The sequence below is a fragment of the Semicossyphus pulcher genome, unplaced genomic scaffold (genome assembly GCF_022749685.1).
Source record: "Semicossyphus pulcher isolate SPU_LCO1_2020_fin unplaced genomic scaffold, fSemPul1.0.p SCAF_17, whole genome shotgun sequence".
Classification (NCBI taxonomy): domain Eukaryota; kingdom Metazoa; phylum Chordata; class Actinopteri; order Labriformes; family Labridae; genus Semicossyphus; species Semicossyphus pulcher.
Window position 1 is genome coordinate 21,873,541 of NW_027211681.1, and position 14,454 is coordinate 21,887,994.

The 14,454-nt window shown below is 44.4% G+C and overlaps 1 long non-coding RNA gene across 1 annotated transcript in view; it reads right to left on the minus strand.

The window, feature by feature from the left end:
* LOC138594237 (uncharacterized) overlaps positions 1-14,454 on the minus strand; it is a 166,670-nt gene that overhangs the window by 33,969 nt on the left and 118,247 nt on the right. Inside the window, exon 2 of the long non-coding RNA XR_011308439.1 lies at positions 5,911-5,989. This is a non-coding gene — a long non-coding RNA (uncharacterized lncRNA). The remainder of the gene's footprint in view (positions 1-5,910; positions 5,990-14,454) is intronic.

The window sequence follows — 14,454 nt, forward strand, 5'->3', positions numbered from 1 at the left end:
GTTTTAACCAAAAGCATGATCGAAGTACTTTTGGAGCCTTGACCTAACTGAACCGCCAGTTTACAATGCAAACCAAAGGTTTCATGTGCTTTTATGGTACGAATGTGCAGCCATCGTCGAGGGCACCAATTATGGAGCTACTTCAGTTGTTCATATTAGAGGGTACAAACAAACAACTGACATGGCCGTATAGGTTGGAGCACTTGTTATTGAGGGACCTGATTTTAGTCCTGTTAACACTGTGACGGCCCCTGACTGTGTCAGTGCTCCTTCTGCTGTCCTGTTCCCTTTTCTTGCAGGTAGAGATGGGTGGAGCTAATCACCTGATGTGCTGCACCTGGTCAGGCTGGGCCTAGTGTATTTAAGCTGGCATCCCAGCCTCATTCTCTCTCTCTCTCTCTCTCTCTGCTGCCCCTTACTATACTTTTTGCTTTTCGTTGTCTTTGTTTGGCCTGTACAACACCACTCAGCATTGAAATCACTGCTTATTTACAGACTGCAGATACATTTCTTAGGCTGCTTTTGTATTAGTTTTAATAAATAATTGATTAAATTGCTTTAAAACTGTGTGGCCTCCCTCTTTGTCCCGTTCACTGAGCCTGGGCTGTGACAATACAGTTTAATTAATGAGGTTAAGGCTGCAGCAATAGCCTGTCTCCCTCCTCAACCCTGGCTCTGATGAATTACACTGAACATTATTATATCAGCATAGCTTTTTTTTTTTGTGCTGCCATTTTTCCTTCAGTTAGTAGACGAAAACTGTTTCATAGGACAGGTGCGTAGGAGAGGAAACAATCTGTCAAAACTGCAAGTAAACTCCCGCACAGTGTCCGACTTACAGAAACCCAGTTCTGCTAACGGCAGGGGCGGATCCAGACTTTTTTGACTGAAGGGGTCCAACTGGGGCACTGACATATGCAGGGGTGGCATGAAGTATGTGTCCACACACACACACATGCAAATGAATAACATTTAATTAACCCTTCCTTCTAAGCTTAATTCTTTAAGGGCTCAAACAGGAGATGTGGTCAGACTAACACAGGAAATGTGCCACACTGAAATGGAAAGAAAGCTACTAGCAGCCTGTTGCAACACAGCCCACATAGTTGATTTTAACACAAGCATCGCCTCTGACAAGGCAAATAGCAAATCCTTGTTTAACATTTTGCGATGACACTTGGGGTGGCCAATCAGATTTCAAGGGGGGCCCAGGCCACCCCTCTGGATCCGCCCCTGGCTAACAGGTTTGTCTGATGAAGGTCGAGCACCGAAACATAGCAAGCAAACAAATTTATTTTCGGACATTGGTTGGACAGTGTGCGGGCGTTTACTTTTTCATTCAGTTTCGATTTCTCTTTCTCTGCACACAAAAAAGGCTAATTTGTCCTGAATTTTTGTTCACAAATTTGTCTCAATCTGAACTTGTAGCTTCTTTTTTGCCGGCATAATCCATCTACTTGACAGGTGTGGCATATCAATATGCTGACTAATGATTACTGCAAAGGTGTTTCCTTGTGCCGGTCGTAATAAAAAGTTACTTTAAATGTGCAGTTTTACCACACTCCATTGCACAGCTCGGGGAAGAGTTCATTAGTATGCTGACTGCAGGAATGTCCACCAGAGATGCTGCCAATGAATGAAATGTTCATTTCTCTGCCATACAGAAAGCAGTTTCCAGATTTTAGCAATTCATCCAACCGGCCTCCAAACCACAGACCACACTGAACCACACTTTCACATTCAGCAGCTTCACCTGCAAGCTCGAGTTGGACCAGCCGCCTGGACAGCTGACGCAAACAGGTAAACACATTTGTGAACAAAATGTGTTCGCATAGAAAAGTTTTACATTCATTTCAACTCGTGAAAAATGGGCGCCGCAAAAAACAAAATGTGCTGCGTTTCTATTTTTCGTATATGAATGAGGCTCATAGCAGAAACACCTCTCTGTGTAATGCATCAGCAGAAGCACAAACTGCAGCCTCCAAAGTGATCGTAACACGGAGTTCAGTTTCAACAGGAGTGTGTGTGTCGTCTGCGTATGTGTGTGTCTGCCAGGCTGTTTTTTTTAATGAATACCAATTTTGAGTCGGAAGTAGCATATGCATTGTTTTTGTGCGTGTGTATCATTTATTCATCCGCCCGCTGGGCTCCACAGGACGCACAGAGCAGCACTTGTCTCTCCTGTCAGATTTATCTGCCCTCGTGTAATCTCAAATTCCACTCCCCCCCCCAAAAATCACTCGCGCACTCCTCTTCACACCCAGACACCCTTCTTCCTGTCTCCTCCTTCCTTTTTCATCACTCTATCTTTTCCCTTCTCTTTTCTCTCACACACAGATGCGCCAAGTTGTTAAATTTGAGCTCTCCATCTCTTTTAAAACACACACACACACACACACACACACACACACACACACACACGGAGGTAAACACAGCCTGGCAAAAATAGCATTCATCTCTGTATCCATCTGATTCTGGGCTCAAAGATGAGAATCCTTTGGCAGGAATTTCTCTCTCTCACACACTCACTCACACACAAACACACACACACACACACACACACACACACACTCCATCTCTTTCTATCTCAACACAAATTGAATCTGTGGTCTTGACAGGACAGGAGGACAGGGAGGACGAATAAAAATCACCCCATTACGCACACCCTTTCAGATGCACAAACACATACACACAAGCAGACACGCAGACACACACACACACACGGGTCATTCACATGCATTAGGGATGGAAATAGAAAATCCTTGAATCTTGGTTAAACAGCGATCGGTGTGTAAATGGCGACAGACGGGGGCGGGAGGCCACATGTGACGGGACGATCAGAGACGCCGTTTGGCAGAGAGAAGACGAGACAAACACGGGGACAGACGGAGCTGCAACAATGGTGCTCACGGAGGCTGCAGTAATGATGATTTCGTTGAACTGATGAGTGATGAAGGTCACGGTGACAATATAAGCGATGAAACCCGCGATAATGATAATGATGATGTTCTCTCAATCTTTATCTCGTCCCTCCCCTCGGCGGCGGAGGCCATGATGTTCCAGCTGCACGTGAACGCAGTCGATGGTCTCTGTGATAATTCCCGGCCTGACTGATGACTTCCCGCAGTGCAGCCGTGACTGCAATTTAGAGTCAGAGGTGCAGCTGAAGAGATTATTGATCACGGCACGCCAGACTGATATTATCTGAAAAATCTCCTGCTGTTAATTTTCTTTCAAGAAGCTGCATCTGTGCAGAGGCATAAAAACAGAGGCTGGCAGCTTTAAGAGGGAGAAGTTTTATCATTTCAATCAGTTATTTCCAAGACGTCTGCACTCAAGTTGTTTTGGTGAGTTAAATGGGTTATATATTTGCACGAAGCAGCAGGTGTTCTGCGCTCGCTATACCTGGCTTGTTAGCTCGTTCAGCGTTTGTCATACATCGTCGGCTGGTACATAGGAGTCAAGATTGTCGATGGATTTTCCCCTGAGTAGTGAATCACAAGCTGTCTTTGCTTCTTTAGACTGATAAATAAACACCTGCAGTCAGTCACCACTGCAAAAAGCATCTCCTCTGTGTAAAACACCGAGTTAAACCAGCTCATTTACCGGCTAATAAATCAGCCACGGCTGAAGACCCCTCGCTCCTCTCCAGCTCCACCCTCACATCCAAATAGAGCCACTTCTGGCTCCAGAAAACCAACATGGTGGCGGCCATATCCTGAACTTAAGGCTTCATTAATGCAGTCATTAAACTAATGGGTGACGTCACGGGGGCTACATCCATTATTCCTACAGTCTATAGTTATGTTTTAATCTCACAGATTAATCATAAGTGTGTACAAATAAAGGGAATTGCAAATACATTTTTTATCTCCTTAAAGTGATAATCTGGAAGATTTTCATTTAATAAATGTCTGTTAAGTAACCATCTATTGCCGAATGAGGTAACACAATGGTGATTGAGCCTATGGCCCACTGATGAAAGCCTTTGCATTTGCAGTATTACAGACTGGGTGTCTGTGGCGACTTTCACGGAAAAAGTCACAAGCGGCGCCCAGTTAGTGACGTGTTTTCCATCAGCCAGCAGTGGTTGGTCTGCCAGAGAGGGTAGGCGGAGCTAAGCGGCTGCTTTTCTGGTCTCTGCAAGTGTTGCAAGTAAACAGTAATCTACTATGGCTGAACAAACAAAGAAAAGATCAATGACGACAGATACAACTTCAACAATAAGTGAAAATCCAAAGAAAAAGAAACAAATTGGACGCTCAGATGAAGCAAACAGTCTGAAAAGGAAAGCGACTGTCAGCCAGGAAAATCAAGAGTTACAACCGGAGCCAACCGTGGACGTCACACATGCAACACTGTCTGGATATCTGGGAAGTGTGCTCCTGCAATTACAGTTTATCACCATAGGTGCCGCCAAAGAGAACGACACTGAGATTACAACTTTAAGTAAGTTATAACTGCAACCTACAGGGCAGCAGAAGGACACAATTTAGAGTATTGACCTGTGGCCACAAATGTCAAAGTTAGAATAAAAGTGATCGCTTAAAAGTACTGTAACAGTCATTCAGGCTTTTGGTCTCCACAGTTTCCTGGGGGGGAATATCTGGCTCTTAAGGGAATAAAAGGTTGACTGTCATTCATCTGGAGCGTTTGATATGTGGTGTACTGTGGGCTTATCTGAGCTTTTCACTAAGACAGCTCCCTGCTTCAGCTGGAAACAATGCCAAGCAGTGAGACTGAATAAGTACCTTTTCAGGGTACAGCAATTTCTAGCAAGTGTTTTTCTTAATAAAAAGTGTCTCGCTTCAGGTTGCTAAAACACCCAAATTCGCAGTGAAAAACAATGAACAGGATGTACTGCGAGTGTCCTCAAAGATGGCAACAGCTCTTTAGTCAAAGAGCAGCATTTCTACCGCAGAGCAAGACACTCAACAGGACTGCTCAACTTTACATTCTTTATATGCGGTAATTAATTTAATGATTGGTGCATTCACAGCTAGAAGGTTCCTGGCTCGAATCCCGGCTCGGACGAAGTGGGCCTTTCTGTGTGGAGTTTGCATGTTCTCCTCGTGCATGCGTGGGTCCCTCCCGGTACTTCCTCCCACAGAGCACAGACATGCTCGTTAAGTTCATTGGTGACTAAATTGCCTGTAGTCGTCTCTATGTGTCGGCCCTGAGATTGACTGGCGATCAGTCCAGGGTGTAACCCCGCCTCTCGCCCAATGACAGCTGGGATAGGCTCCAGCCCCCCCCTGCGACCCTGAACAGGATAAGCGAACTGAAACACATCTGCTAACAGTGGCTGCTCCTCCCTTACAGACCGGATCATGTGATGAACTGACGACACGAACACGGAGCTTATTCGAGACATAAGTGGGGAAAAACAAACCTTGACACCCGAGATGCTACAAAACAAACTGTCACGACCCTGTAATGTTCGATTAGAGCAACATGATGAATTACAGCATTATCACTCTACACACACATAAAGCTGCGTGTACATCGTGTTTTTCTGCTACAAACCCTGCCGCCCTTGGGTGGCTGTAACCCTTAAACCTTTGACAGCTCACAATTTCTCATAAAGGGAAAAGAAAATAGGATTTTTTTGCACCTATACTCTCACTCGCACACACAAAGCACGTTTTCCCGGAGGAAATAAAGGGTAAATCAAATGATGAATAACCTGCTCCCTACAGTGTGTGGTGTGTGTGTGGTGTGTGTGTGGTGCGTGTTCACATCTGCATGCACGCCTTGTAAGCATACTGTAAGTTTGTTCCTATTATCTGCTGAATGCCATTTTCTGTCTGGACTGTTAAAGCGGTGTTTTGTATTCTGCAGACTGTCTTGTCATCCCGCAGCCAAGGTTCAGAAGCAGAATGGAAATCAGCAAAGAGGGAAACTTTTTACCTCTGCAGATGGAGGACCTCTCTCTCTCTCTCTCTCCGAAACCAGCTGAGCCTTCAGTCTCGGCGCGCTTTTCACATCACTATCAAAAAGAGAGAGAGAAAAAAGAGGGATTAGGGGAGAGGAATGGGCGGGTGCAGACAGAGGGAGGTTAGGATGACAAAGGTGAGGAGACATTTCTGGAAATCTTTTGGCAGCAGCGCAGACTGACAGTCTGCCACATTAAAACCCCAAACAGGGACAGATTAGCTGCATTAGAGCGAGAAAAAAACCCAGGGGTGGAATTTAAGTTTGGACTCAGCTTTTTCCCCTGAAACTTGTTAAATAATAATATAAAAGTGCCCTTATATAACACAATTAATAGGACACCTCAGAGCTGTATGTGTGTCAGAGGGGGAGGAGAGATCGACTGAGAAATGGGACACAGAGGAGGATAAAAAAAAGGCAAAGGGGTTCTTGAAATAAGGGCTGCGTGAAGGGAAAAAACAGAGGGGGGATTCCCATTAGAGAGACAGATGAAGGGACGGCTGAGGATGACAGCAACATCTGACAGTAGGCGAGTCAGTGATGGACAGAGAGAGCGAGACGGAGAGGAAGAGCTCAGTTTTCCGAGGCTAATCCGGGCCTCCGCCTCACAGGAAAAACACAATCTCACACTGAGAGAGTTTACAACCTTCTGTGTCCTCTCTGTCACATGACTCTTCCTCCTCCAGTGTCAAGTAGACCTCTGTGTATGTGTGTGTGGGAGTGTGTGTGTGTGTATAAATAAAGCTTCAATAATGCAGACAGTGGTGAAACAATAAGAGCAGGGCTGCAGAAGCACAGACAAGAAAACTACCTGTAAAAACGATTAATTTAACTGCCATTAAAATACAATGAGCTCTAAACAACACCTCCATAAAACCATACACTTGAAATTTTAGATTCAACACTCCTGTCACTTCCTGTCCTGGCTTCAGTTGAAGATAACGGTGGCAGATAAAAGTGTCAAAATTCGCAGAGATTTCTGAAACAATGGCTATTCAATTTTTACAAGTAAACAAAAGCTGGCTTCTTATTCCTGCTGGACCACTCTTGATTTTGTCAGCTCAACAGGCAACTGTCACTAACTGATTTAACCGTCTCTGTCTGACTTTATAGTGCTTTTAATGCTTCTGTTCTAACACTAAAAGCCTTTTCAAGCGGTTGGGATGCACATTAAGCTACATACATGATGTCATGATAAAAGTCAGCGGCAACCTCCACGTCCTTCCCTCTCCCTCCGCGGCGCTCAGTCTTGCCTCTAAAGCCCTCACCGCAGAGGAGGCTATCATGCGCGCGCAGGCTAGTAACTACAGCAACTGACATTAGCCACATTGAGAACAAGCTACCGTTAGCCGGACTGCAATACCAGCGTAACACAACGTCACAGTAACCGCAGACATCTTGGCAATGTGAAACAAATACAGCAGAAATTAAGCTGGGGTAATTACCTGTCCAGCAGAACTGTCTAACATAGCATCGCTTTTTAATCCTTTCAGGTCCAGTAGCTCTCTTCACCTCAGAAATGCCGCTCCAGTGTTTACTCTCGTTTAATTTCTGTCTCGGTCCAACTCTTTCTTTTTAGCTTGCTTTTCCTCATTTCTCTCCTTCGGTTTAACGGTCTTTGTAGTAAAAGCCTAGCTGGCAATCGAGGGATGGGCAGTTTTTTCATTCCTGGTAGTTGTTTTTCAGCTTGTGTGGACACAAACCGGCAGACGCTGCGCACACTGAAGAAATTGAGCTTGACCGTGTGAGCATGCGCGGAAGAATGGTGCTGCGCAGCGTGTGATTGACAGCAGCCTGAGAGACTACTCGCCTCTGATTGGTTGTGTGTTTGGGAGCGTTGGATTCTTACAAATGCTATTAGGAGCAGTAGGAGGAGCCACAGGAACATGGTTTTTTTTTTAGAGATTATCTCTCTCATGTTCTACTGCATGTTACCTACTACAGCTTTTAAAGCTGGCATCCATGTCAAGCTAGTTAGCACTAGCATTGAAGTGCAGATTAAAATGTAATATAATCTTGTTAAGGTGTAGGAAAACAACTGATCAGCAACATGGGGGTTATTATTCACACAGTGTGCTTTACTTTTACAAACATAACACCATCTGCTGCTACTTTGGCTGGACTGCAAGAGTTCTTAACAACTATTTTCAAAGAAGAGGGAAAAAGGAGAAGGGGAAATTCAATGTTTCCGCTCTGTTAAACATGCTACACAAACATAGGCCCGAACAGGACTCTATGGACATGAACTAATGGAGAGATGTCAGGGGAGGCTGCACATGGACATGCACCCAGAGCAGTGGGATTTGGTGCCGTACTCAAGGGCACCTCGACAGTGACCAGGAAAGCAATCGGCACCTCTACCAGCCCAATCCCATGCATGGTCCGCACTGGGACTCGAACCCGCATCCCTCCGGTTCCCGACAGACTGACGTCTTCCCCCAAAGATGTTCCCTTACACTCTTGAACCATATTCTGTGTTTAAAAGGTGCACCGTGGCATCAGTTTGACATCGTTTAGCTTTGAAGCCTGGACTTTTACTGTTGCCATCTTGTTTTTTTGTGGAGCGTGAAGGCACCATATGTCATCAGGAGGGAGGATACTCAAGAGGTTATGTTTACTAACTTGAATTAGCACCTCTCACTCAAAGCAGCATTGCCCCTAATTATCCATCCTTCTATTAACTACACCACTTATCCCGCGAAGGGTTGGAACCGATCCCAGCTGTCATTGGGCGAGAGGCGGAGTAACACCTGGACTGATCGTCAGTCAATCACAGGGCTGATACACAGAGACGACCGTTCACGCTCACATTCACACCTAAGGGATAATTAGAGTCACCGATGAACCTAACGAGCATGTCTTTGGACTGTGGGAGGAAGCCAGAGAACCCACGCATGCACAGAGAGAACCTGCTCCACACAGACAGACCCCACCCGGCTGGAAGATTGGAACCAGGAACCTTCTTTCTGTGCGTAATTGTGCATAACTTACTTTGTATATAATTCAAATGGGTACATTATATAAAGTCTGAAACTTGATGATCCTGCCGTTCAGACTCACTTTTGCTCAGCTTGCTCAGAGGATATCAGGAGTGTAGAATTGAATGATGTTATCAGTGTTAATATTTGGTCCACCCTGTCTAAGTCTATTACAGTTAATCATCATGATAATAATTCTTATTTGATTCCTTTGCAGCACATTTCTCCAAAAGCCAGATCAGATTTAAGAATCATTAAATAATAATGTGACCAAGTAATTTGATTATCTTCATTTTGTGGGATCATTTAATGCAGATTGAGTTGGTTTGTATTACACAGGCAGTGTAGTCTGACGACGCCAGTCTTCTGTCAGGGCTGTTTTTCTGCAGCACAACATCTTCAGTGAGTAATTTGTCATCTGAGCAGCTCTGTGATTCCAAAACCCAGTCTTTGATTCAGACATGCTTTTTTGCTGAGAACAATTTCTTTGTGTGTGTGTGTGTGTGTGTGTGTGTGTGTGTGTGTGTGTGTGTGTGTGTGTGTGTGTTTGTGTGTGTGAACTGCATTAGAAAAGATATTCCTGACATGTTCCTGTTTTGTTTGCTGTTGTTTTGCAGCTGTTTATTGAGGGAGGTGTCCACCGCAGTGTGTAATTGGCTGAGAATTAGTTCCTGGGGAGGGGACGACGCATGTTGAGTGAGCAAGAGCGTTAGCCAACCTGTTTGTTGTTTTTCTGGGGAGACCTCAACCTCGGGTTAGCTGTTGCTACGACAAGGAAATAAATCTGGGCTCTGTTGTGCCTCCATCCGTCTAACTACCCCGCAACGCCACTATTATAACCTGTTGTCAGTGCAGGACAGACATGTAAAGCCAGGCACAGGAGCAGTTAATGCTAGCTAGGGAGATTGTGTGTGTGGAAATCTCTCTTTTACATATCACATCCATTAAAATGTGTCTCCAGTTCCTTAAAGTAACACATGTAACACTGACTAAACCTGTAGCTAACCACAACAGTTTTATGTTCTTTGGGGCATGTTCAAGTCAATCAAGCATCACATCAATCATCGTGTATTTATACGGCGCCAAATCACAACAAAATGACACTTAACAAATATTGCAACTCTGTCATGATAAGTTAATTCACAAGTCATTTACCCTAAACCTTGGGAATACTATCTCCTACAGCCTGACCTCTGAGTCCGTTAGGCCTCAGCAGATGCTTTAACCAATATCTTCTTACTCTCAGACCTGAACAAGGAAAATTCTACCACACATGGGATTTAAACCTTGTGAGGATTTAGATGAACTACTATGCTCACCTTTATTTAGACCTGTATTAAGTTACCCTATAACACTGTAGATCGTAAACCCTACTGTGTGCTGATGAAGATATGCACCGTCCGCAAGTTGGCCTTCGAGTTATCTGTTGTTATGGACAGAGTGGCTCCAGATTACTCTCTGCCCATTTGAGGCTGTCTGTCTTATTTAACTATAAGTAAGACTGCTTACATTGTACTTCTAAGATTAGGACTATTGGCTCCAGTGAGGCCCTTGTACGGTAGATAGTAGATAGATACCACGCTGTCCACGGGGTTAAATACCGAGCATGAGGAAGGTCTGTTAGAATTGACTTTACACTGCTCCTCCAAGTGTATTGCTTCTGTCACTTCTCCTTGATCAAGTATATAAATTCTTCAACTTAAGACCACTGCAAAAATCTTTTTTTCTCTGGTTCTACTATCTATAAGTTTGTGTTTGCGTAAAATTAACTTTTGTTTTATTGTAAACATTTCTCCTACTTCCAAATCTAGTCTTCTTATTTTGGTCTTTTTGTCACAGTGCTGTTGGGTGATGTTGGGCCACTCTTGGTGTAGCTTGCCTTTGTTCGATGACCCTCTATCTTCCTCTTCCTCACTTTCAGGAGGTTTTCAGTGGGGTTTAGATGTGGGTTGGGCTGGCCATGACATGTAGAGAGAGATGCTAATTTCTTCATATTTCACTCTGTGATAGCTGTGGGGTAGCTTAGCATAATTTACAGTTAAATATCTCATAATTTTTTCTTACACTGGTGCTCTGTGCAGGCCCTCATACAGCCTCTGCCTGAAACCACTCAGTCAGCTCTGTCCCTTTAAGAAACCCCGCCCCTACAAGCCTGCTGTCTTCTGATTGGCCGGCTCTTCGAAGCCTGCTAAGGCAGTGTGTAGAAAAAACAGTGTGAAACCCGGCGTTCACAGCAGCCTGCAGACTGAGCTGAGAAGCCTGGGGATTACTCCAACATACTTTTAGCTACAGATGTGAAACTTCACCCACGTTTAGTCTGGGCATCCAACAGTGTAACATTATATATATATATATGTCTTAAAATGTAAAACAGCATAATCTTTAATGAAAATTTGGAGCTCTCTCTCTGAATCAAATCTCAGTTGCATCTCATGAGGATGAGTCCAAGTCAACTCAAAGTCATTCTGCACTTAAGTGCTGTGTCATTTAACGGTTAGTATTCAGTCTGTGGTAGTGTTTATTTTCTTAGCTGAGACCTAGGCTCCTTTTAAAGCCCAGAACTAATACATTCTTGTTTGATGTGTGCAGAAGACCTCCCGAATCGCAATGAACAAGAAATAAGACTTTATATAAACATGCTGAAGATTTACATCGCATGCAAACAGTTTGCTAATAAGATGAAGATTAAAGCAGCTATCGGCTATAAGATGTCATCAGTTTGGGTTTGCTAGCATGGATCCTGTGGACGGACAGAAAAGCAAGAAAAATATGGATCTCATGGTGAAGAAGAAGAAGGCTTTCTGGAACTATTTTAGATTCAGGAGAGACGACATAAACATGTATATGAACATCAGAAAGATGTAGGAACTGTAAGTTTCAGCTGTTTTTTGCAGACATTATCGCAGGCCATATCGTCAGCCCAGGATTTACACTGCACTATTGACACTACACGCTACATTCACCAAATTCACACACATTCACACACTGATGGCAAAGTGCCAATCTCCAATCAGATGTATGCCACTTCATACCCGATGGCTATGCCACCGGGAGCAGTTTGGGGTTCAGTGTCTTGCCCAAGGACACTTCAACATGTTCAACATGTCTCAAGTCTAAGAGTAGGCAAACAAGCCCAGATATAAGGTCTAAAGTCTACAGTTGTTGTCTCTATACGTCTATCAAATCTTTAGCTACTTCCACACATACTAGACACACTGAACCTCTGCTTTCACATTTGCTAGAGAGCTAATGTGAAAGCAGAGACGGACAGGACTGACAGTGAGACCCAGAGAGAGGCTAAAAGAGGAAGAAAGGGATGCTGGGAAACAAGAGGAGGCCCCAGTGAAGAGTCGAAATCGCAAACTGTTTCAAATGACAGCTGAGCGAAGCTGCCAGCACACGTAGGGATCCTGACGTGTGTTCGTGTGAGTCCGTGCCCTCCTATGAGCCTGCTCGAAAGAATAAACAGCCGTTGAGTCAACATCCCTGAGCTCCAGTGATCTTAGCTTTGCTGCAGGGATCAGTTCCTCTATCTCAAACATCACAAGCGTTCTTTAATCACTGCAGGCGGCGAAGAAAAACTCCTCAAATACACGACTGTACTCGCAGATTGTACAGTAACACGAACCGTGAAGACTATTTGCCCCTGTTCCTTTTGGCTTCAGTCCACCCGGCCATTATCTAAGTCATTTGACATTAAAGACCCCCCGAAAACACCCAAATGAAAATCATTCAGGTGAAGCAGCTCGAAGAGGAAACAGGGGAGGTCTGCGAGCTTTAATTTAAAAAAGAGAAACATAGAGGAAAACACGAGGGGAGAGGAGGATGCAGAGCCTGCAGAAAAACAAAGAATAACTTAAAACAGAGGCTCTGATGCATTACTGTTGGCAAATTAGCTAAACATAGAAGCTACTACTCAACTGTCACACACACACACACACACACATACACACGCTGCACTCTTTAGCTATTCCTTGTGCATCAGCAGTGTGTTTGCTCCTCTGTAGTCCCCTTGACTGCGACTGGAGAGGACAGCAGAGAGAGGAGCTGGGTGTTTATTGTTATCCTCTCAGACTGGAGCCCGTAAAGGCTAAAAACACAGTGACCATGGAGCCCAGGAGCAGTGTGAGTGAGTCACACTCAGCTGGTCTCCATCAGTGGGAGGTCTGCAGTGTGGGATATCTGATTTGTTGTGAAAAAAAATAAAAAATCAGTTTGGCCGCAGGCGAGCTCAGGGCGCGCTGAGGCCGGTCATGGCAGCCTTGGTCTGACTCCTCTGAATGTCACATCTCCTGACTGCTAAGAAGCAGCATACACTGTGTGGTGTCTGTGTAATTTAGCATGTGATGTATGTCTGTGTAGCTTTATGTGACACAGAAGGAGGTCAAAGTAAACAAAGGGGATACAATCTCGTCTGCTTGCAGTGACCATAACATTGTAAGAGTACATTTTATAAAAACACATCAACAAGATTAGAAACAAGGTGAAAGTGAACAGAAAGTGACTGTGTGTCCAAGATCCTCTCTTTCACCTCTCATGGTTACGTCACCATCGTCCCCTCCTTCATTTTGCACGCAGTATCAAATGTGAAGGCACAATGCTGAGTTATGGAACATTCAGTTCCTTTGAACAGCTCATTTCAAAGTGAGTAGATGCACATTTTAAAGCACAGACTGTGCTTGGAGCCAATACAGAAGGGCATTCTTTTAAAGGCCAGCAGGGGGCGACTCCACTGGTTGCAAACAATGGCTGTGTATATAGATGGACGACGCGTCACCATCTGCTCTCATTGTACGAAAGTGATGCCAAAATAGCCCCAGTGATAGGAGCTGCCATCTTGCGATAGTGATGTCATTTGGAGCCAGAGTTGCGCCATAGAGATCAGTGGGTGGAGCCGCCGTAGACACTTCTGCTAACCAAAACAGACTCTTAACTTACCGAAAAAACAGAAAGGATCCCGCACGCCGGCTTATTAAACAGCAGAACAGCTTCTTTGTGTTTGTCTCAAGCAGACATTCACAGATATGTAAACTTCAATGACTGTAGTGATTGTTTTAGTTACGTCTCCTCTCGTCGCTCATCCTCCACTCTGCTAATCCAGAACAGATCGGCTGCAGGAGCCGGATTTGTCATCAGAGCTGTCAATCATCCTTTTTACAGCATCAAATAACTAAGTAAAATAAATTTAAATCAGCATGGTAAAAACTAGCTGTAATGACAGAAAAATTTATTTGACGTGTATTTTGATTTTATAGTTTGACTCATGTCCCATCTGTTAAAATGGAGGAGGCAGGCTTTATGACCTATACTGCAGCCAGTCAGCAGGGCGATAGAGAGGGTTTGGCTTCACTTATCGGGACTTTTTATAGATAAAAAATAGACCATGGGCACTATTTTCACAAATTTGGGTCATAGGAAAAAAAACTTTTAGAATCGGTCCAGTAGCTAGCCTCCGCCATAGCTGCGATACGGACTGGGGCAACTGCGCCCGATCAAAGTATGTCCACCAAAAGGGCTTGTTTTTGTCACTGACAGGCTCAGA